The sequence below is a fragment of the Petaurus breviceps genome, unplaced genomic scaffold (genome assembly GCF_028583685.1).
Source record: "Petaurus breviceps papuanus isolate PSGF00001 unplaced genomic scaffold, PetGlider_PUasm1.0 229, whole genome shotgun sequence".
NCBI lineage: Eukaryota > Metazoa > Chordata > Mammalia > Diprotodontia > Petauridae > Petaurus > Petaurus breviceps.
The window spans coordinates 37,689,506-37,712,026 of NW_027185903.1; the positions used below are offsets into that span (position 1 = coordinate 37,689,506).

The 22,521-nt window shown below is 40.0% G+C and overlaps 1 protein-coding gene across 5 annotated transcripts in view; it reads right to left on the reverse strand.

Moving 5' to 3' along the window:
• Window positions 1–22,521, reverse strand: part of IL31RA (interleukin 31 receptor A) — a 112,898-nt gene that overhangs the window by 87,200 nt on the left and 3,177 nt on the right. The window contains exon 1 of one of the 5 annotated variants that reach the window (XM_069096488.1): window positions 17,207–17,401. The exons of the other annotated variants lie outside the window; for them this stretch is intronic. The gene's annotated coding sequence lies outside the window, so the exon portion shown is untranslated. Of the gene's footprint in view, window positions 1–17,206; window positions 17,402–22,521 lie in introns of those variants that run through there. 5 annotated transcript variants of the gene reach the window in all.

Genomic DNA, 22,521 nt, shown 5'->3' on the forward strand with positions numbered 1-22,521 from the left:
CTTTGACAATCTAATTAACCATCACAATTTCAATTATCACCTCTATATAGATGCCTCCCAAGTCCCTGCCTCTAGCCCTGATCGGAGTCCCAGACCCACATTTCCAGATGTCTACAGGACACCTCTACCATCATTTTTCACATACATCTCCACTGAATATGTCCAAAACCCATTTTTGCCCCACACCCACCCAATCTACTTATTTATTCTTCTGATTTCATTATGGCATCAACATTCATCAAGCCTTTGTCTAAAATGTTGACAGCATATTTCACTCTCCCTTCTTCATCTCACTCAGCCAACTAACTAAGAGTCCTTATGGCGCCTACTTTTATCACCTCTCTCCTAAGAGGCAGCTTAGTGTGGCGGGAAGAGCATCAAAAGAGCGTGAGAACTATGACTGAAGGTTTTGGATCGCAGAGACAGTGTTGCTGTGGAGGACTCTGGAGTTCACAATGGGTGCAGAATAGGATGCTTCGTATGGGAATGGGGAAAGAGGAGTAAGCTGAGGCTCGTTCAAGAAAAGCATGTCAGTGCAACTGGGAAATAAGATCTAGAGGCACTGGGGTCTAGAAATCCTTCTCGCCCTACTAGAAAGTTGGGGGGATGGGGGAGGATATAAGAGAGAACAGATTGGGAGAAGGGGTATTCAGCAGGCTCGCTATTTTGGGGTGGGGGTAGGGGAAAGATGGGGAGAAAGAATTATAACTCAAAATCTTGTGGAAATGAATGTTAAAAAGTAAAAATAAATAAATAAATTGGAAAAAAAAAGTATGTCAGAGTGTGGGCCCTGGCCTTCTCAAGTAACTTGTATGTCCTTGTATGTAGCAAGTTCAGCAAAGATGATCACTGCATCCATATCAAGTCTTATCTGAATCAGGCATCTGAGCCTTCACAACTTGTCTGGAGAAGACAGAGAGCAGAGTCAGTGTCTGGGTTCAAATCTCAGCTTACTGGCTACATAACAAAGGAAAACACTTTGCAATCTTTAAAGTGATATATGCATGTGAGTTCTCATAATTTTCCCTTCCTGCATGTTCCTAGTGCAACCAACATAGTAAAGCCTCTCATTTACAAATGTCCTCTCTCCAGAACAAGATGGCCTGGTCCCTGAAGGCAGGGGTGATCTTGCAATAATAGTGTAATAGGGTCTCCTGCCTCTACTCTCTTCCCCCTCCAAACCATTCTTCACATTACTACAAGTGAAGTAGTGATCTTGCCATGTCACTCCAATGCTCAAGGTCCTCCAATGGCTCTCTATTAACTACTGAATGAAATTTGTACTTCTTTTGCCTACCATTCAAGTTCAGCCATAAATTGGTTCCAATCCAGTAACAATAAGCCTCAGTCCCAGAGAACAGATAAAGAATGTCTCCACCCTCTTAGCAGAATAGAGATGGCATGACTAGACAAGAGTTCACGTGATAAAGACCTGAACTCATAATGAAGAATGATAGAGAGCTGATGGACGCAAGTGTAGATTGAAGCATAATTTTTTTTAACATTGTCAAGGTGGGAATTTGTTTTCCTTGACTAAAAAATATTGGGGTTTTATGCTTTCTCAATGAAGGGGAAGGAGGAGAGAATGTAGACATGGAAATTTTAAAAAGTGAATTAAGGAAAAAAAAACTGTTAAAAGACCTAAGGGTTTTAGTGGACTGCAAGCTCAATTTATCAATAGTGTGACACGAGATAGAAAAAATGTTAATGTAATCAATCTTAAGTTACTTCAATAGAAGCACAATATCCAAAAAGAAGGTGAAAGTCATAGAATCCCAGGATAACAGATTCATAGCTGAAAGGGACCCTGGAAATTATCTAGTCAGCACTTTCCTACTCATCATACAAAGTTGTCAAAATGATATTCCAAAAGTTCAGATATGATTTTGTCACTCCTCTGCTCAAAAAGCTTTAATGGCTCCCTATGGCCTAGTAGGTAAGAAAATTCCAAGCTCTCTAGATCTTCCCCCACAAAAGAGTTAAAATAGCACCTTAGGGCAAACAGTGTGAGTGGAGATAAATAAGAACAGGAGCATACCCAAGGTCCTCTTGGGACAATTTGAGAAGATCAGTAAGAAAAATCTCCTGAGGAGGTTTATTCTATGTGAAGAGTAAACACCTCCAGGCTAGGTTCCATTTTAACAGCAAGTGGCAAGCCCTGGGGTTAGTTGTTTTGAGAGGCTGCTTCTGCACCTGTCATCAAAACTTTTACCCCTGGGATAGTGAGGGGCATTGGGCATCTGAGCCCTGGAAGATCGAGGGAACCTCTGCTGACCAGGAATGCCAGATCCAGTTGTGCTGTGAAGACCAGAGGGCAAGAAGGAACCGGCACATGCCAGGTGAGTGTAGAAGCAGTGAGGTAGAAAGTCCTTGGCTGGGAGCACTTACAGGAGGCTGGAGGTTTAGCTTTGCCTCCAGGCTAGAGGGGAGAACTGAAGATCCAGGGCCAGAGGCACCATTTCCCATACCCCAGGGCTAGAGGTGACTATAAATAATTAAGTTATCACCACAAAGAATCCACAGGCAAAGAAGAAAGAATCCAATTATAGAAACCTATTATGGGAATAGAGATGAAGGGGGTTCATCTTCAGAGAAGAATATTGAAGTAAAGAAATCCCCAAAGAGTAATGTCACATGGTCATCTGCCCAAAAAGAATTTACAGAAGATATTTTAAAAGACTTTTAAAATCATATGACATAGATAGAGGAAAAACTAAAAAAGAAAATAAGAATAATCCAAGAAAAACAAGAAGGGTATGAAAGGAAAGTCAACCAACTAGAAAAGGAGATCCAGAATTTTAAGGAAGAAAATGACACCTTGAAAATTAGAATTGGGCAAAGTGAAGCCAGTTAAAATATAATAGATCAAGAAATGATTAAACAAAATATGAATAAGGACAAAATAGAAGAGAAAGTGAAACATAAGAAAAACAACAGATCTGGAGAATAGATCAAGAAGAGAAAATATAAAATAATTGGACTAACTGAAAGTTATGATCAAAAAAAGAATCTTGATACAATAATACAGGAAATAATTAAAGAAAACTGTCCTGAAGCATTAGAACAAGGGGGGAAAGTAGAAATAGAAAAAATCCATCAATCACCACTTAAAAGAAATCCTATGAGGAAAACTCATAGGACTATCATAGTCAAATTCTGAAATCCCCAGCTCAAGGAAAAACTATTAAAAGCATCAAGCAAGACCTAGCAGCAGCAACATTAAAGGACCGCAAGTCTTGGAATAAGACATATTGAAGAGCAAAAGAACTGGGGCTCTGGCCAAAAATATCACACCCTGCAAAGTTAACTATTATCTTGATCAAAAAAAATGATCTTTTGATAAACACTCAGATTTTCAAGATTTTATTAAAAAAACACATGAACTTAATAGACTACTCAACATATAAGAAACAATAAAAATATAAGGTATATAACAAAGACTGATTATAAGAGATCCATAAGGACAGACTGTTTACTTTTTATATATGTAAAATGTAAAATTTATGTCTAAGATTCTTATTAATAATTGGGTAGCTCATAACAAAGATTGGGTAAAACCTGGTCATGATATGAATTTAAAAAATAAAACCACTTAGGAACAGTTAAAAAGAGTAATTATTTTATACAAATGAGGTGCAAGAGGAAGAACTGATACATAGGAATTAGATGGTGGAGGAGGGCTGGTAGTTCTGGTAACCTCCTTTCATCTGGAATGGATGCAAGAGGGAACAATACATATATATTTAAAAGACTACAGAAGTCTTTAAATTCAAAAGAAATAAAATGGTAGGGGCATAGGGAAGGGGGAGGGAAAAGGGAGGGATCTTTAGAGGAGAGGGTGAGAGAATAGGTAAATAGGGGTATCGAAGGGTGTTTAGATTTATGGGAATGGGAAGATAAGGGAGGGATCCTTGGAGGGTGGTAAGCCAGTCACAAGAGGGCGAGGCAATGGGTAAAAGTAAAATAGAGGAGGCAGAAGGGATAGGAAACAAGAGATAGGCATATACATGAAAACAGAGATCAGAAGTAGAATAGGACTGGGAATGTATATGTCTATGTATGTATTATGTATATGTATATATCCATATCTGTGGAGAAACATATCTAAATTTTATTCTAGCCTTCTGGGGAGCTTTGGGGGAAGGAGAAAAAAAGAACAAAGTAAAAAAGTACACAGCAGATAACAAAAGAAAATCCACAAGGAAGCAAAGAAAAAAACGAACAATTCTCAACACAATGAGTATTACTTATCACATAGGTTCTCTTGAAAAGAAAATGTATTGTTACATATTTAGAATCCTCTCATGTTCTGCTATGCACATGACATGCTTTTATTTCTTTCCAACTTTGTATTTAAGTTCCAATATTTAAGTTTATTATATGTTTTTCGTTTCTTTTCTCTATTCTCTATTTGTATTCTAGCGTTTGAGTCTAAAATAAAATTTTGGCGAAAAAAAAGAAAACAGTAAAACAGAAACAAATCATATCAAATTATCATGTATATCTGTATATCTAAATCTCATTAAACAATGTTTAGCTATGTACAGTACAGCTACATCTCTTTCTGAAAGAATGAAACCTATCAAAGCCCTCCTTCCAGAGGACATGCCAGAGTGTGAATACCACAGTGAGCTGTAAGGATTCTTACAAATCAAAAAACAAAAACAAAAAGTAAAATAACTTTCCAGTAGCCTGGCTACCCAGGAAGGTGAATAGAAGGCCTTTAAAAAGAAAAAGCTCAAAAAATAAGTTGTTTTATGAGTAGAAAATAATTTGTTTTATATTTGTACTAAGCCAAGACTGTTCTGAATTCACAGTGAATTTTGTATCAAGGTTCCATGGATAGAACAACACATCTCCAACCCCTCGTGCAAATACAGGCCCTCACCTGCACATTGGGGCATTGCTGAACACAAGTCAATTCCTTAACTGTTAGGATATAAATGACTTTTGGTATATTTTTGTAGTTTAATAAAAGCTCAACCTGGAAGTAGAGGAAAACTAGTTAGTTTATAACTTTGAGTTAATGGAGAGGGTAAGTGAAGGTTAACCAGCAAGCCCATTTCACTTCAGCCTCCTTCTCAAGCACATTCAGACCTTTGTGTCCTTAGAAAGTCCAGAATGCAGAGTGAAATCCTTACTGATCATCTCTTGACCTTGCATGGCCCCCTAGTCATACTGCAAAACAATGATTCTCAGTGTAGAACATTCAGTTTGGAATGTGTAGGAGACTGGATTGAGGTGGGCTGAACCTAGGAGTGCATGAAAGTTGCTTTTGAAAGTAAATTCCTGGTGTCCAAAAAAAATTCTTTACAAATCATAAAGTGTTATATAAATGCTGCTGCTGCTGTTGCTGCTACTACTACCACCATTATTAGCTATCATCTAACCATACTCTGTCAGAGTACTATCCCTTCATACAAAAACAACTAGAACTTAGATTTCCCACTTGAAGGATTATTTGGCTAGAATTTTTATAGCTTAATTTTAATTTCAAATATGACATGATCTGCAAACTATCATGCTCTCTTTCCTGGACAAATTTATCAGAAATATGTCTGGTGTCAACACTGATGATTCTCTATGGGCATCCCATGCCTAATGCATTCTATTTGCTCTGGCAGAACACACTGAAAGCAATGATGGGGCAGCCCCAAAAGGAAAGAGTGGAATTCCCATCCTGCAGAGATTGTGTTGTCATAACTTCTGCTGAGATGTCTTAGCCAACCAAGTGAGAAGCCACTGTCTATTTTGACTCATCATGTCACTCTAGTTTCCCAACACTGTGAAATGGGACAAAAGGCCAACCCATGTAAACTCTCAAGCCTTCCCCAGGAAAAAGGTCAACTTTGTGGCCCTCAATTTCTTCCTCAATAAAATAAGGAGATTGCCCAGAAAGTGACCCAGTTCCCTTCTTGCTCTCAAACAATGGTCCTATGAATTGGGAGTTGACTGTTTCTGGGCTGAAAAGAATCATGCACAAAAAGGACAAGATGTGTTTTAAAGAGCCCCACAACAGGTCCCCATGGCCTCAAGGTGAAGTTTGAAAAGAAATGCTAGTTATGTCCATAAAATATGAAGAGAACCCGAGGAGGGCCCATTGGATAGATGTGGAAGGCACAGCCAAGAACCAGAATTCTGCAACCATAAAAGGCATGCCCATTCCAATGAAATTAATTGCAGAGTAACAAGCACTGATTAGTAGCTACTGGGTTCTCAGGGTCAGGAGTTAATAATAAAAGTCAGAAAATGAATAATTACATAGATTTAGAACTGAAAGGAACCTTAGGGCTCATCATCTATCTCTTCTCCCATGCTCCCCAAATCACACCCCCCCAACATCATTTCCAACTATCTCTTCCTTTACTCCAGTCTTTGATTAAAGGAGACTTCTCCAAGGCCAGCTCCTTTCTATAAACAACATGGTTCCAGGTCTTCTCCTTTTATTCAACAGATTGACCTTCACAATCATCCCCCTTCTCCCTCAAATCTTCAGTCTCTCTCCATCTACTGGTTTCTTCCCTGCTGCCTACAAACATGTCTGAGTCTCCCTTTGGCTTAAAAAACAAACAAACCAAAAAACCTGCCTTCACTAGATTTTACCATTTCTACTGCTATTGTCCTATATATTTCTCCTCCTTTACTTAGCTCAATTCCTTTTTTAAAAAATGTCTATACTCAGTGCCTCCATTTTTTATTTTCTTCCTTTCATTTTCTTGTTCTTTATTTTGAAGAGGACCGATGAATGACATCATGAGACAATATCTTGACTTGAGTGTGAATTGGATTTAAGTGAGGCAGAGTTGCTCAAAGTCATCAGTCTCACTCTCTCTTCTAGTCACGAAGTCCAGTGGCAAGACTAAACCTGGCTTAGCCCATCTGCTGAGATGGTTTTCCCAGGGTGTGGCTGCTGCACTGGTATAGCTTCTTGGAGCCACAAGTTAGAGTTGGGTGGAAGGTGGACACCAAAGGTAGATGAGCAGCCCTGAGAAGGCCAGTAAGCCCTCACTCCAGAAGCATCCTCCATGAACACCTCTTCCTCTCATCTACACCCTCTGAAATGTGGATTCCAATTTTCTCACTCCAAAGTTACCAATGACCTCGTGACCTTTTTCTCTGTCTTTGATCTATTTTACTCTTCGCAGCCTTTGACATTATTGGCCATCCTCTCCTCCTGGATACTTTCTCCTCTCTTGAGTCTTTGTGACACTAAACTCTCTTGGTTCTCCTCCAGCCTGTCTGATTACTCCTTTTCAGTCTCCTTTCCTGGATCTTCATCCATGCCACACCCACTAACTGTCAGCATACCCCAAGGCTCAGTTGTGTATTCTGTTCTTTTTTCTCTAGAATCTTACTTGGTGACCACATCAGCTCCCACGGCTTCGGTTTTCTCTGCACAACTCTTCCTAATCTATATATTCCATCCAAGTCTCTCCCTTAAGCTCCAGTCCAAAATTACCAACTACCAATTGGACATTTAGTACTGGATATCCTGTAGCATCTCAAACTCAACATATTCCAAAGAGAACCCATTAACTTTTCTCCAAAACTTATTTCTTGGAATTTTCCTGAGACTTTTGAGGACACCAGTAAAGCAATCACTCAACTAGAAGCTATTAAATCTTTACTGGAGCCAGGCACTGTTCGAAGCACTGGCAATACAAATAAAGAGAAAAAAATACAAAAACCCACCATCACACAATCTTCTGGCCTTATTGGCATATTCATCTCCTCCCTCTTATTCAGCCCACGTATTTAAGCATTGTTATTTCTACCTCCACAATCTCTTTCATATCCATGTCCTTTACTCCATTCCCACAGCAGTCACTCACACTCAGACCCTCATGGGAATATTGCTAGAACCTTCTTCTTGGTCTCCCTGCTCCATATTTCTCTCTGCTCTCCTCCACCCTGCACATCAGTGGAGTCCAACTCCAGTAGAAATGGGAGCCACTAAACCATACATGAAAATCTCTGCAGGCTGAGTACTGACTTAGAAAACCACATATTAACATCATCTATGTTCTATTGAATTTTTATTTATTTTGTTGAAGGTATCCCTATTACATTTTAATCTGGGTTTGAGCTGCACTGGGGAGTATAGCCTGTCTGATATTTCTGCTCCACACAAATACCAAAGCAATTTTTTAAAAGTTCAAGTTCAGCCATGCCCGTTGTTGCTGCTGTGTCATTTCAGTTATATACACACTCTTTGTGACCCCATTTGGCAAAGATATTGGAGTGGTTTGCCATTTCTTTCTCCAGCTCGTTTTATAGATAAGGAAACTGAGGCAAACAGGGTTAAGTGACTTGCCCAGGCTCACATAGCTAGTAAGTCTCTAAGACAGGATTTGAATTCATAAGGATAAATTTTCCTGACTCCAAGCCCAGTCTAACCATTGTGACACCTAGCCAAGCCCAGAACTTCATTATCTGCAAGTTGAAATGTAAAGCCCATTTGGGGCACTTAGAGCTCTTTAAAAGTTTGTCTCTCCCTACAATCCAGCTTCTTACATACAATTGCCCTCCGTGTACTCTGTGGTTCAGCTATATAGGCCTACTTACTGTTTCTCCCACATAACACTCTGTTTCCCAGCTGCATGCCTTTGCTCAGTGCCTGTAATGCCCCGCCTAATCACCTCTCCATTTTAAAATCTGAGATTTTCTTTACAACTCAGCATGAGTAGCACCTTCCGCAGGAGGACTTTGCTGGTTCACCCAGCTGCTATTGTCCTGTCACCTAGTAGGCATCTTGTGTGTGTTGTCCCCTCAGTGAGAATATAAGCTTCTTGAGAGCCCACAGCACAGCCCCAAGTACATAGTAGGTGCTTAATAAATCCCTGATGCTTACTCTCATTTCACAGGACACAGACCCAAAGGATGAAATGAATTGTCTGTGCTCACACAAATAGTAAGGAGAATCTCAGCATTAAAAAGGAGCTCAAAGGTCATACAGGCCCCCCATATCTGAACAGGAATCCCCTCTATAGCATGACCAAGGGGTATGCCAGGCTAGTATTTGCACCCAAATCCTCAGACTCCAAATCCAGTCTTTTGACACTGGTCTATTGCCACCTTTCCACCCACCCCTCCCCTTCTGCCACCAGCTGCTTTGCCGCTAGGAGTTCAATTAAATTCAGCAAGGATTTATGGAAGCCCAAATTTAATTCCATGGATTTTAAATATTTATGAATTGAACTGACATCGACTTGCCAAAGAAAGCTGTAAACCAGCTATGGCTCTGGGGCCCACTGTTGGGGTTTGAGCTAATCATGATAGAAACCTGAAGGGTGGTGCCAAAAGCAGTGTGATCTGTTTTATAGAGAAGAAAACAGAGGTTCAGAAAGCTTAACTCACCTGGTCACAGTCACTAACAAATGTCAGAACCAGAACTCAAGCCCTGGGGACCCTGGATTCATAACCATTTCTCCTTCTGCCCCACCCTGCTGTTTCACTTGAGCCCTTCCAGTACCAGCATCCTGGGACACAAGCAGGAACCTGTGTGGGTAACCTCCACCCTTCCCTATTATGTGTGCTTATAGTTATAGGAATGGCTGCGTTATCCTTATATGTATGTGCATGTTTATATGTATGTATATTACACATGTGTATATAATATATGCCTGCATGTGTTGTGTTTGCATGTATGTAGGCATGGGTTTGTGTTTTATGTGTGTATTTATGTATGCATATGTGTCCATATATGTATATTGTGTTGTGTGTGCATTTGTATGTATGTATAGGTATGGGTACAGACTATTAAATGCATATTATATGTCTTTGCATCCCCTATGCTTAGGCCACTGCCTACATTGCAGGCATTTAATGAATGCTTATTAATTGACTAACCTATTCCCTCTTTTTTCTTGTTCTTCCCTTTTCTCCTATGTTTTTCCTGTTCCTATTTCTTTCCTTTTCCAATCCCTTTTCTTCCCTCTTTTCTTTCCTACCTCTCTTCTGCCAACAACATCCCCAAGCACTGTTCAGCCTTCCTAGGTCCCTAGTTCAAGGGAATTCATTGTCAGTCTTTATCTTTTTCCCTTCCTACTGAGTGATTTTAATTACAGAAAAGAGGTGGAATGACTCGGCAACTTTAGAATGTTAAAAGCGTCTATAATTCAAAGGGGTGTCAATAAAGATGAAGTTTTCATTTCTCCCTAGGCACTAGTTTAGAACTAAGTTTCTTGGCAATGGCAAATAAAGCACCCAAAACAGGAAAATTCGATTTCAAACTGTGAAATAATTCTCTGCAAACAGAAGAGAGTACTGTACTCAGGGCTTTGTAATCTGTAAGTGAGAAAATGCATTCATTTGAATTCTGGATGTCTGATTACAAAGTAGGGTGGCTCTCACATAAAACTTTTAAACCATTAAGGAATAGGTTTGTGTAGCATTTATATGTATCCCTTTATTTGTGAACCAGCTCCAAGGGCTTGGCCAGGGTGGACTACAGAAAGGAGGTAGGAAGGAGTCATTTTATTCAGACTTGACCCAACCTCTCCAGTACAATGTAAATGGCACCAGTCTTAAAGCTAGGAATCTTAGCTTTCTACCCTGATGCTGACACTTAATACTTGTAGGATCTTTGATGAGTCTCTTAAATTCCACAAATACAGAAAAATCTAATCTGTAAAGTCATTCTATCAGTTAGCACTTATTAAGAGTTTAGTATGAGCCAGGCAATGTGTTAAATGTTTAAGACATAAGGACAAAATAAAAGTCCCTTGCCTCTAAGGGGTTTACATTCTAATGCCTGAAATGACAGGAATATAAATTGACAGAAATAAGATAGAGATATAGAGATAGAGATATATCCAGCATGTGAAGGAAATTATGATTTTATAATAATCAATATGATATGTGTAATGAATACACTAATAATGTAGAATTCTCAAGAATTGCCTTTTCCAGCTTGTGAGACAGAGCTCACAATGCAGCTTGAAATGATCAAACTTTGACAATGTTCAAAATGATTGCCTTTGTACCTTTAGTGAAGCAAATCAAAGATTGTAGAACATGTCTGTGCCCTAGGAGAGGTGGTCACAACCCCCAAAGACTTGACTCCAGAGCTGTTGTGTTGGGGGATTTGTGGGTTTCTTGTGGGAAAATCACTAAACAATTGTTTGTAATCCACCTTTCCCCCTCCCTTCCCACCTCTGATCTATGTATATAATCTCTGTCCTCACTTCAGCAAGATGGAATTCTGATCAGGAGAATTCCTGATTTTCAAATCTGTTCCTCATAATAAAACTAAATAATTAAACCCCTACCTGATTACTGGTCCTTTGTCTCTGACCTGCTGTATCGTGATTCTCAGGTTAGAGACTGGCTCAGTAAAGTCCTGTTAACAAGCACAAGTAGAAGATAAACTTTGGAGTAATCAGGGGGCTGCTACAAAAGACTTGAGAGGTGAGGAGGGCCTGAACCAGTGTGGTAACTGTGAGAGAGGAGAAAAGGGGATTTATAGGAGACGTGCTGTAAAGGTAGAATAGACAGGCATCGGCAACTGGTTAGAGACACAGGGTGAGTGAGAATGAGATCTTGAGAATGGTGGTGTGCTGAGTAGTGATGTGAAAGTTCAGAAGAGGGGTGGAGCAAAGGGGAAAGATAATGAGTTCTGTTTTAGACAGAGTTTGAAACGCAATACATCCAGTTCAAAATGTCCAATAGGGAGTTGGCGATTCAGGACTGGAGCTCAGGAAAGAGATGAGGGCTAGATATGAAGATCTGAACATTATTTGCATAGAGATGGAGATTCACTTTGTGAGTGAATAAAGTAAAATTCATGGGATTACAAAGAAAACCAGTTGTACCAAAATAAAGATGTATTTTTTCCCACGTAAGTTCATAGACCCACTTAAACCTATAGAACCCATATTAAAGAACTCCTGTTCTTGTTTGACGAGTAAATAAGTGGGGGAAGGAAAACTGGTAAGTTGTTGGTCAGCCAAATTGTCAAACTACAGAACGTATAATACCAATGCCCAGGTACGTAAACTATGGTTAGGCTGGCGAACAGCTAGCTGATGAGGCCTTCATCTGAAGTCACATTTCCCAATCCAACATTGTCTCTCTATATCCTGTTCATGAATCATCAAGTTGTTGCAGTAAACATCATTAGATGATCTACTTATAATTTTTTTTCTTCTCCCCACCCCCAACTCTAGCCAAGAATCAAGAAAAAAACCAAGTAGGGTTCTGCAGGAATTTTTATTAATATTCTCAGCAGCATACTTTGCAGTAGTCAAAGAGCTAGAAACAAAGAGGGTATCCTTCAATAGGAGAAGTGCTGAAAAATTTATGGCATATGAAGATCATAGATTATTGTATAGTAAGAAATGGAAAGTATAAGGAATTTAGAGAAAGTTGGGAAGATCTGCATGAACTGATATAGAGTAAAATAGGCAGAACCAAGAGAATACAATATAAAACAATAATGTAAATAAAAAGAACATTAAAAGAAAGTTGAACTCTGAGTAATAGAAAATAATCCGATTACTAATGAAGGTCTTGAAAAAAAAAGATAATTAAATAGACTCCCTGCCTCACAGTGGGGCAGCTGGGTGGCTTAGTAGAAAAGTGCTAGGCCTTGAGTCAGGAAGACCTGAGTTCAAATCTGGCCTCAGACACTCACTAGCTGTGTGACCTTAGGGAAGTCACTTAACCTGGTTTGTCTCAGTTTTCTTAAATGTAAAATGAGCTGTAGAAGAAAATGGCAAACCACTCCAATATCTTTGTCAAGAAAACCCTAAATGCAATCACTAAGAGCTAGACACATCTGAACAATACAACAACCACCTCCCTCACAGCCGATGATGAGTACACTGGAATCATAGACATCACCAGATAAAGTTTCCGTGTCAAATGTTTTATCTGTCACAGGGGGGCATTTTATATTGGTAGTGGAAGGAAATGATAGCTATATAAAGACCAAAGATATCAGTTAGAGTATTTTTTTTAAAGAATCATGAGACTTCTCTATTTAGTTATAGTAGATCATAGATTTAGAGCTAGAAAGAATATTAGCAATTACTGAGTCCAAAACCCGCTTTTTACAGAGCAGGAAACTGAAGTCTGGAGAAGTAAAGAAAGATCACCCAGGTAACTAGTAACTGAACAAGAATTTGAACTCAAGTCCTTTAACTCAAAATTCAGTGCATTTCATTCTACCAAATTACCTTTGATATGCTGGTATCAGTAAACAAATATTGATTTTTTTAAACTAGGGTGGATAATTAACTTTTCTGTCCTTATATATGTACTATTAATTAATTAAATTAATATATCCATATGTTAATATTAATTATATATTAATAAAACATATTTAAATTTACTTAATAAAACATATAACAAACAAAACCCATTCTACAAATGGTATATAATTTGATAATACTATACTACAAAGTGTATTTCAAATTGTGCCAACTGTGACACCAAAAATCTCCCAATTTTTTCAATAACCACAACGAACTACTAATTCCTAGTACTGATAATCTTATTTTTTTAAATTAATTTACTTATTTTTAGTTTTCAACATTCATTTCCACTAGATTTTGATTTATAATTCTTTCTCCCCATCTTTCCCCTACCCCCACCCTAAAATAGTGAGCCTACTGAATGCCCCTTCCCCCAATCTGTTCTCTCTTATATCCTCCCCCATAACCTCCCTAACTTTCTAGTAGGGCAAGATGGATTTCTATACCCCAGTGCCTGTATATCTTATTACCCAGTTGCATGTAAGAAACACATTTTTTTAAATATTTGTTTTTAAAACTTTGAGTTACAGATTCTTTCCCTTCTTCCCTCCTCACCCACCCCCACTGGGAAGTCAATACAGGTTGTACATGTGTAGATACCCAAATCATTTCCATAATAGTTATATTGTGAAAGACTATGTTTCCCTCCCTCGTATCCTGCCCCCCATTTATTCTATTTTCTCCTTTGACCCTATCCCTTTTCAAAAATGTTTGCTTCTAATTACCCTGTCCCCCAATCTGCCCTCCCTTCTATCGTCCCCCTCTTTTCCCTTACCCCACTATTTTCCTGTAGGGTAAGATATCCAATAGAGTGTGTATATTATTCCCTCCTTAAGCCAAATTCAATGAGAATAAGGTTGTCCCATTCCCTTTCACCTTCTTATTCTTCCCCTCCATTGTAACAGTTTTCACCTGCATCTTTTATATGAGATAATTTAGCCTAATCTATCTCTCCCTTTCTCCTTCTCCCAATAAGTTCCTCTCACCTCTTAATTTTATTTTTTAGATATCATCCCTTCATATTCAACTCATCCTGTGCCCTCTATGTATACATGAACATACATATGCCCACACTCACTTATATGTTTATATACACATATACCCTCCTATACATACATATATGTATGTATACATATATATTCCCTTCAACTATCCTCATACTGAGAAAAGTCTCATCAGTTACAATTATTGTTTTTCCATGTAGGAATGTAAATAGTTCAACTTTAATAAGTTCCTTATGATTTCTTTTTTGTGTTTACCTTCTTAGGCTTCTCTTGCTTCTTGTATTTGAAAGTCAAATTTTCTGTTCAGCTCAAGTTTTTTCATCAAGAATGCTTGAAAATTCTCTATTTCATTGAATGATCATACTTTCCCCTGTAGCATTATACTCATTATACACATACTCAAGTGACTCTTGGTTTTAGTTCTAGCTCCTTTGACCTCTGGAATATCGTATTCCAAGCCCTTCGATCCCTTAATGTAGAAGCTGCTAGGTCTTGTGTTATCCTGATTGTGTTTCCACAATACTCAAATTGTTTCTTCCTCAGAGCTTGTAATATTTTCTCCTTGACCTGGGAACTCTGGGATTTGGCTATAATATTCCTAGGAGTTTTCTTTTTTAAGAGGCGATTGGAGAATTCTTTCAATTTCTATTTTTCCCTCTTGTTCTAGAATATCAGGGCAATTTTCCTTGAGAATTTCTTGAAGGATTATTTCTAGGTTCTTTTTTTGATCATGGCTTTTAGGTAGTCCAATGATTTTTAAATGATCTCTTCTGGATCTATTTTCCAGGGTCAGTGGTTTTTTCAATGAGATATTTCACAGACTTCTATTTTTTCATTTGTTTGGATCTGTTTAATAGTATCTTGATTTCTCATAAAGTCATTAGCTTTCAATTGCTCCAAATCTAATTTTGAAGGAGTTATTCTCTTCAGTGAGTTTTTGAAATTCCTTTTCCATCTGGAAAATTTGACATTTTAAGGCATTCTTCTCCTCACTGGCTTTTTGGGCCTCTTTTGCCATTTATGTTAGGCTATTTTTTTAAGGTGTTATTTTCTTCAGTGTATTTTCGGGTCTCCTTTAGCAGGCTGTTGACTTGCTTTTCATGATTTTCTTGCATCATTTTCATTTCTCTTCCCAATTTTTGCTCCACTTCTCATACTTGGTTTTCAAAATCCTTCTTGAGCTCCTCCATGGCCTGTAACCAATTCACATTTTTCTTGGAGGCTTTTGATGCAGGAGTTCTGACTTCACTGTCTTCCTCTCACTCCATGCCTTGATCCTTTCTGTCCCCAAAAAAGGAGCCTTTGGTTTGATTATGTTTCCTGGGCTTGCTCATTTTGCCAGTCAATTACTTGACTTTTGAGCTCTTTGCCAAGGTAGAATTCTGCTTCTAGGATGGAGAGAGCTTTGTCCCAAATTGCTGGGGTTTTTGCAGCTGCTTGAGCTATTAGGAGGTGTGATAGTAATGGCATTTAAAGATTCCCCTGTATTGGCTTGGTTTTTCAAATTGATTGTGTTAAAACCCAGAGCTTGTTAATCCCACCTGTGGGGTGGACTTGTTGATGTGAAAAGAGAGTCCTGAACTGGGAGGAGCTGATGACGTAGATTTGGAGAGACAAGAGAGAGGTAGAAGAACTTTTTTGGAAGCAGCACCTCGTGGAGAGAGACTAAGAGAATTGCTGGTGGCCGCTTTGAATTGCCCTGGACTTTTGAGACCTACCCCCTGAGCTGCCAAGGACTGAGGAGACATGGCTGTTTTGCTGGTACTTTGTCTGTTTTGATGTTGTTTTGCCAGATTTGTCCCCTGGTGAAAGACAGTCCTGTTGTTGAAGAAGTCCTGGAACCTAGCTTTTGGTTAAGAAGCCCTGAGACTATCCTGCAGACAGAGAGTGAATACTGTCCACTGGTGAAGGACAGTGCTGTTGTTGCAGGGGTCTGGAGACTGTCCTGCAGACAGAGTGAATACTGTCCACTGGTGAAGGACAGTGCTGTTGTTGCAGGGGTCTGGGAACCTTTCTGTTGGTTCAGAAGCCCTGAAGAAGGATTTTCTTGTTGTATGTTTACAGAAATCCTAGGAGAGGGTTTTGCTAATGTTTTCAGGGGTTCTAGGACTGTTCTACAGACAGAGGATGAATTAATGAAGGGACTGGCAATGTATCTTGTGGCCTTGCTAGGGCTTGTCTCCCCAGGAACTAAGATTGCTGAGAACTTGCCTGGTGTCAAGATGAAGAAAAGACCTCCATTTGGGTATTAAGTGCTGTGCTTAAACTTGATGTAACTCTGGGGTAGATTCAATTGTGATCCAGGGGTAGGGAACTTTTGACCTTATTGTGCTCTGTGATTGACAAATGAAGGTACTTTACTTATGTTTGGAAACTAATTTCCATTTGAGAAGAGGGACTTTGTGGTGGACTAAATGAAGGTATAGCCTAGGGGTGGAGTAGTATTTAGAACAGGGACTTTGTAATTGATTGAATGATTGGAAGGTCCTGGGGTGGGGTAGTACTTGGAGATTATTTAATCACCCTTAGTAAATGCTGTATTTTGAATGATGTCATGTTTTGACCTTCTCTATTCTTGGTTTGTCACTGAATAAAATGGAGAGCACCTATGCTGGCATTTTGAACCTTGGGAAGTTGCCTTTCCTTGGCATTACATTACAGGAAGGTGCCCTCTCTACAGCCCCCACAAGCTCTGGCTCACTGGCCACATACCACAGGACCACCACCCCAGACTGAGATCTAGATCTAAGCAGGTTAAAGCAAAAGTGATTACCCTCTGCATGGTCACTTGGCCCCCCTATGATCTGCAGGCCAGGAGCTCCTGAAACGGCCACGCTGTGGCTCCATAGCTGCGGTGCCTTCAGCTGCTTCTTGCCCCAGGGGCAGTGGCCATACCATGCTCTTCCGTCCCTCTCCCCACCCCCCACCCCCGCATTCCACACTGACCTTTTACTTTGTTTTTGGCATTTATGGGTTGAGAAGTCTGGAAACTGCCACAGCTGCTGGGTGATTCACTCTCGTGAAGTCTGCTCTGGCTGCCACTGATCGGGGCCACCCTGGGGCCAGAACCATGTGGCTCATGCAGGACTGCACTCAGCTCCCAGTCCAGTGTGAAAGATCCTTCCTGTTGGCCTGCCTTCAACTGCCTTCATTGCCTTCAATGGGAGATTTGTTTCTCTGTCTCTTTGTGGGTTCTGTAGCTCTAAAGTTTGTTTAGAGTAATTTTTTTACATGTAGTAGAAGTGATTGGAGCAGGAGCTCATGCCAAGTCTGTGCTTCTACTTTGCCATCTTGGCTCTGCCCCACTAATAATCTTATTGAGACAAAACTTTTTGTTCTCCTAAGGATTGCTTAACTAGTAAGATAATTCAGCTAAAGGAAAAAACATATTGAAATTGTCAGGACATGTCATATTTCACTAGGAAACATATGCTTAGATTATCATGTTTTGTTCTCCTTGGCCAGAAGTAAAATAATAAATAAGTGAAATTGATGGATGAGTTATGGAATGATAAGAGGTGTTGCTATTCAAATAAGAAGCATCATTTGGACACTATAGCTTTAGGATAACCCAGTGGGAAAATTTATAACAAAGGTTCATTCACCAGCTTGGGAATACAGTCCCTGACATTTCCCAGAAATCAACAGACTTATTTGCCATTGCTTCATCAAACCAATGATTATTATAACAACATAAGAGCCCTTTCATCCAAATAGTATAGTGCAGATTCTCATTAAAAAATCTTTTTTTTAATGAATTCTTAATTTCATCTATTTCATTCTAAGATTTTCTTACCTCCCCCCTTGATTCTAGGAAGCTATTTCATACTGTCATATCCAATTAGTTTTGCCCCCAGAACCAGTATTTTGGGGTTCTGATCATGTATTTTAAGGCTTAAATTAGTGTTCTGTGACTAGAACCAGAAACTTCTGGACTCTGTGGTCTTGAACTTCCATCCCATTTCCAACAACTCATGATTTTAAGCTGAAAATTCTGTTGCTCTGACAGCTGTCATCAAATGAACACTGGTGGGTTTGTTTTCTCCAGAGGATTTTGGTTCTCTGGGTTAGTGGTGGTCTTAGTCCAGTAAACCCTGGTCATTACTAGCGCCAAAATGCTCTTGCTATAGAGGAATTAGGTGGAAGAGTAGAGAGATAGGGGAAATAGACAGTATGATCAGAAAAGATTGGGATTACCCTCACCTGGCCCTTGGTCTGAATCTAAGGTCTTAGTGGCAAAGATACTCAATCCACTCCTGGTCAGCTATAAGGACAGAGAGGTTCCTCAGCGTCTGTTCATAGTTCTCAAGGAGGACAGCCTAAAACAATAGCACAGTAGAAGGCCAAGTTTTCTGAGGGAGTATCTACAGTGTTGCCCATTCCGATGGTGACTTGGGACCGGTAGTTGGCTGATCCTTCTTTCTGACAATACCCAGAAATCTCTTTTGGTGGCAGCCTGTGTGTCAATGGCAAAGGGCTTCACTGTTATTTCCCCAGCACTCCCCTCATCATCTTTACCATCCCTGGAATTTGTCCCCATCTGGAATGTCCCACCATGCAGGTGAACCATGTTGTTATCTTGTCCTTTTCCTGTCTCAGGCCACAGACCCAGAAGCTTAAACCTTGTTGCAGTCACTGCTACAGAAATAGGGAGCCCCAGGGGCGGAGTCAAGATGTCAGAGTAGAAACAGGACTTCCTCATATTTCCAGCTCCCACCTCTCTGAATTCAGGCAAAAAATGACTCTAGACAAATTTTGTAGCTACAGAATCCACAAAATGACACAGAGAAGCTAACCTCCCACTGATGACAGCCCAGCAGTCGGGCAGCAAGCAACCAGCACAGAGTTCTGGGAGCCAGCCCCAGCCCCACTTGAGGTGAAGGTCTTAGCCCCAGGGTGGCCTGACCAGCTGCTGGCTGGAGGGACTTCAGATCAATAGCAGCTGTGGCGGCTTCCAGAATTATAAACCCATAGATGCCAAGGACAAAGTGAGAGGTCAGTGTGGACTTTGGGACCTGGGAATTCAGAGTGCAATCCAACCTTTTCCCCAGGGCAAGAAGCAGCTGCAACCATGAAGCCTCCGACAAGTGGCAGCTTCAGCTCCTGGCCTATAGAGTGTAGGGGGACCAAGCAACCAGTCTGAGGGGTAATCACTCTTGCTTTAACCTGCTTGGATCTGGATTGTTGTCTAGGGTGGAGGTCCTGGGGTGTGTGACCAGCTTGCCAGAGTGGATGGAGGCTTCAGAGAAGGTACCCAACTAATACCTTCAGCAACTGAGAAAACCCCAGCATTTGGGATAAAGCTCCCATTTCTGGTAACAGAGTTCTACTGTGGCAAAAAGCCCAAAAATCAAGCAATTGAGGGGCAACGTGAGCAGGCAAAGGAAGCAATCCAACTTTACACTCATATTTTGGGGACAAAAAGGATCAAAGCATGGAACAGGAGGAAGACAGCAAAGTCAGAACTCCTGCACCCTTTAAAAGCTTCCAACAAAAGAATAAGCTGCTTACAGGCCATAGAGGAGCTTAAGAAGGATTTTGAAAATCATATAAGAGAAGTGGAGGAAAAATTGGGAAGAGAAATGAGAACCATGAAAGAAAATTATGAAATGAAAGTCAACAGCCTGACTGAAGAAAATAGCACCTTAAAAAATAGACTAACTCAGATGGCAAAAGAGGCTCAAAAAGGCAATGAGGAGAAGAATGCCTTAAAAAGTCGAATTTGCCAGATAGAAAAAGAATCTCAAAAGCTAACTGAAGAGAATCATTCCTTCAGAATTAGACTGGAGCAAATGGAAGCTAGTGACTTTATGAGAAATCAAGATACTATTAAACAGATCCAAACAAATAAAAAAAATAGAAGGCAATGTGAAATATCTCATTGGAAAAACCACTGACCTGGAAAATAGATCCAGGAGAGATAATTTAAAAATTATTGGACTGCCTGAAAGCCATGATCAGAAATAGGGAGCCCCAGAACCACCTTTTTCAGAAGGTCGCCCCTGAAATGTGAAAGTATTAGCTCTTTCTCAGGGGATTCCAGTCACCATAACACATTCTAGAAAATGTCCAGCTAGTATTCCTACCTTATAGACAAGCAAACTGGGGAGGAAAAAAAGATCAAGTTAAGTATCACATGGCAAGTCAATAAATAGTATTGGCATAATTAATAATACTTCTGATTGGTAATAGAATGTAAGTTCCTTGACAGCAAAGATTGTCTTGTCTTTTTTGTTTGTTTCTGTCTGCCAGCATTTTGCACAGTGACTTTCACATAACTGAATTATGTATTTCAAATTCAAATGGCTTCTTTTAAAAGCTGATGCCAGTCTCACCTGTATGTAATGTATTACAACATTTATTAAGTATCTATTGTATGCAAAAGGCACCATGCGAGGTCTTAAGAATACAAGAATGAAAATCAACAAAATCCTCCTGATCACAAGAAATTTATAGTGAAATAGGGGGTTACAAGATGGGCACAAGTAAGGGCAATATGTGGCAGATGAGAGGAATAAAGCAACAAGTATCCTAGGAAAATAGGAGGAAATGGAAATCAGTCTGGAAATTACAGAAAGTTTCCTGGTACCTCAGCAGATTTGAAAAGAAGAGAAAGATTTTAATAGGTAGAGAGAAGAGAGTACATTTCAGATATGAGAGATGGGCTGCATGGTGGAAGACACAAAGCCAAGGTCAGCAAAGAGCCAGAAGTCCCATTTGGTTGTAATATAGTGAGTGAAAGTGAATAAAGTTAAAATAAGGTTGACAGAGATTAGAGCTAATCTGTGAATGGTCCTCAATGCCTCACTAAGGAATTTACATTTTATACTAGAAAAGGAAATCAATGAATATTTTTGAGCAGAAGAGTAACATCTTTGGACTTCTGCGATAGGAAGACGACTTTAGCAACTGTGTGAAGGATGGACTAGAGTAGCAGACATGATGTCAGGGACCTCAGTAAAGAGGTTATCACAACCTTGAACTAAACAATCCCACCTTCATGGAGTGAATTTAAAAGGACAGTCTTAAGTGAGACAAAGCAACAGCTTTGTTCCCCTTCATGTTCTAATGACCAGACTTTTCTTCTGTGCTTGCAGAGAAAGCCTACTCCATGAATCCCAGAATTCTGGAGTAGGTAGGGACCAAAACATAGTATAGGTTTAATTTTCCTAAAGAAATTTAGCTGTGAGGGAGGAGACAAGATGGCAGCGTAGAAGCAGGAAAACTCCCTGCGTTCCCCCCATAATCACCTCAAATACCTATAAAAAATGACTCTAGACAAACTTTAGGGCTATAGAACCCACAAAGTGACAGAGAGAAACAAACCTCCCACTGAAGACAGCCTAGCAGGTGGACAGAAAGGGTTCATCACAGTCCACTGGGAGCAGAGCCCAGGCCCATGTAAGCCCCCAGTGTTAGCCTCAGGGCGGCCAGACCAGCCTCGGATAGAGGGACTTAGGGAGACTGGATCACCAGCAGATATAATATTTTCCATAATTATCCCAAGACAAAGTGAGAAATCAGTGGACTTTGGAAACAGAGGGTCTAGGAATGCTGTCCTGCTTCTGCCCCCCGGAGGGAGAAGTGGCTGAGGTGTGGCAGCCGCAGACACAACCACATGGCTGCTTCAGAGCTCCTGGCCTGCAGATAGTAGGGGGACCAAACAACAACTCTGAGGGGTAATCACTCTTGCTTTAAACTGTTTGGATATGGATTGCTGTCTAGGCTGGAGGTCCTGGGGTGGGTGACCAGGTGCCAAAGCCTGTGAAGGCTTCAGAGAGGGCACCCAACTAATAGCTCTGGCAGCTGTGAAAACCCCAGAGATCTGGGACAAAGCTCCCCTCTCTGGGAGCAGAGTTCTACTGTGGCAAAAAGCTCAAAAGTCAAGTAATTGAGTGGCAACATGAGAAGCAAAGCAAGCATAGCTATCCGATTTTGGATTCCTTTTGGGGGGACAAAAAGGATCAAAGCATGAAACAGGAAGAAGAAAATGAAGTCAGAACTCTTGACCAAAAGCTTCCAAGAAAAATATGAACCTATTACAGGCCAGAGAGGAATTTAAGAAGGATTTTGAAAGCCAAATAAGAGAACTGGAGTAAAAACTTGGAAGAGAAAAGAAAATGATGCAAGAAAAACATGAAAAGAGAGTCAACAACCTGACTGAAGAAAATAACACCTTAAAAAGAGACTGACTCAAATGGCAAAAGAGGCTCAAAAAGCCAGTAAGGAGAAGAATGCCTTGAAAAGTTGAATTTGCCAGA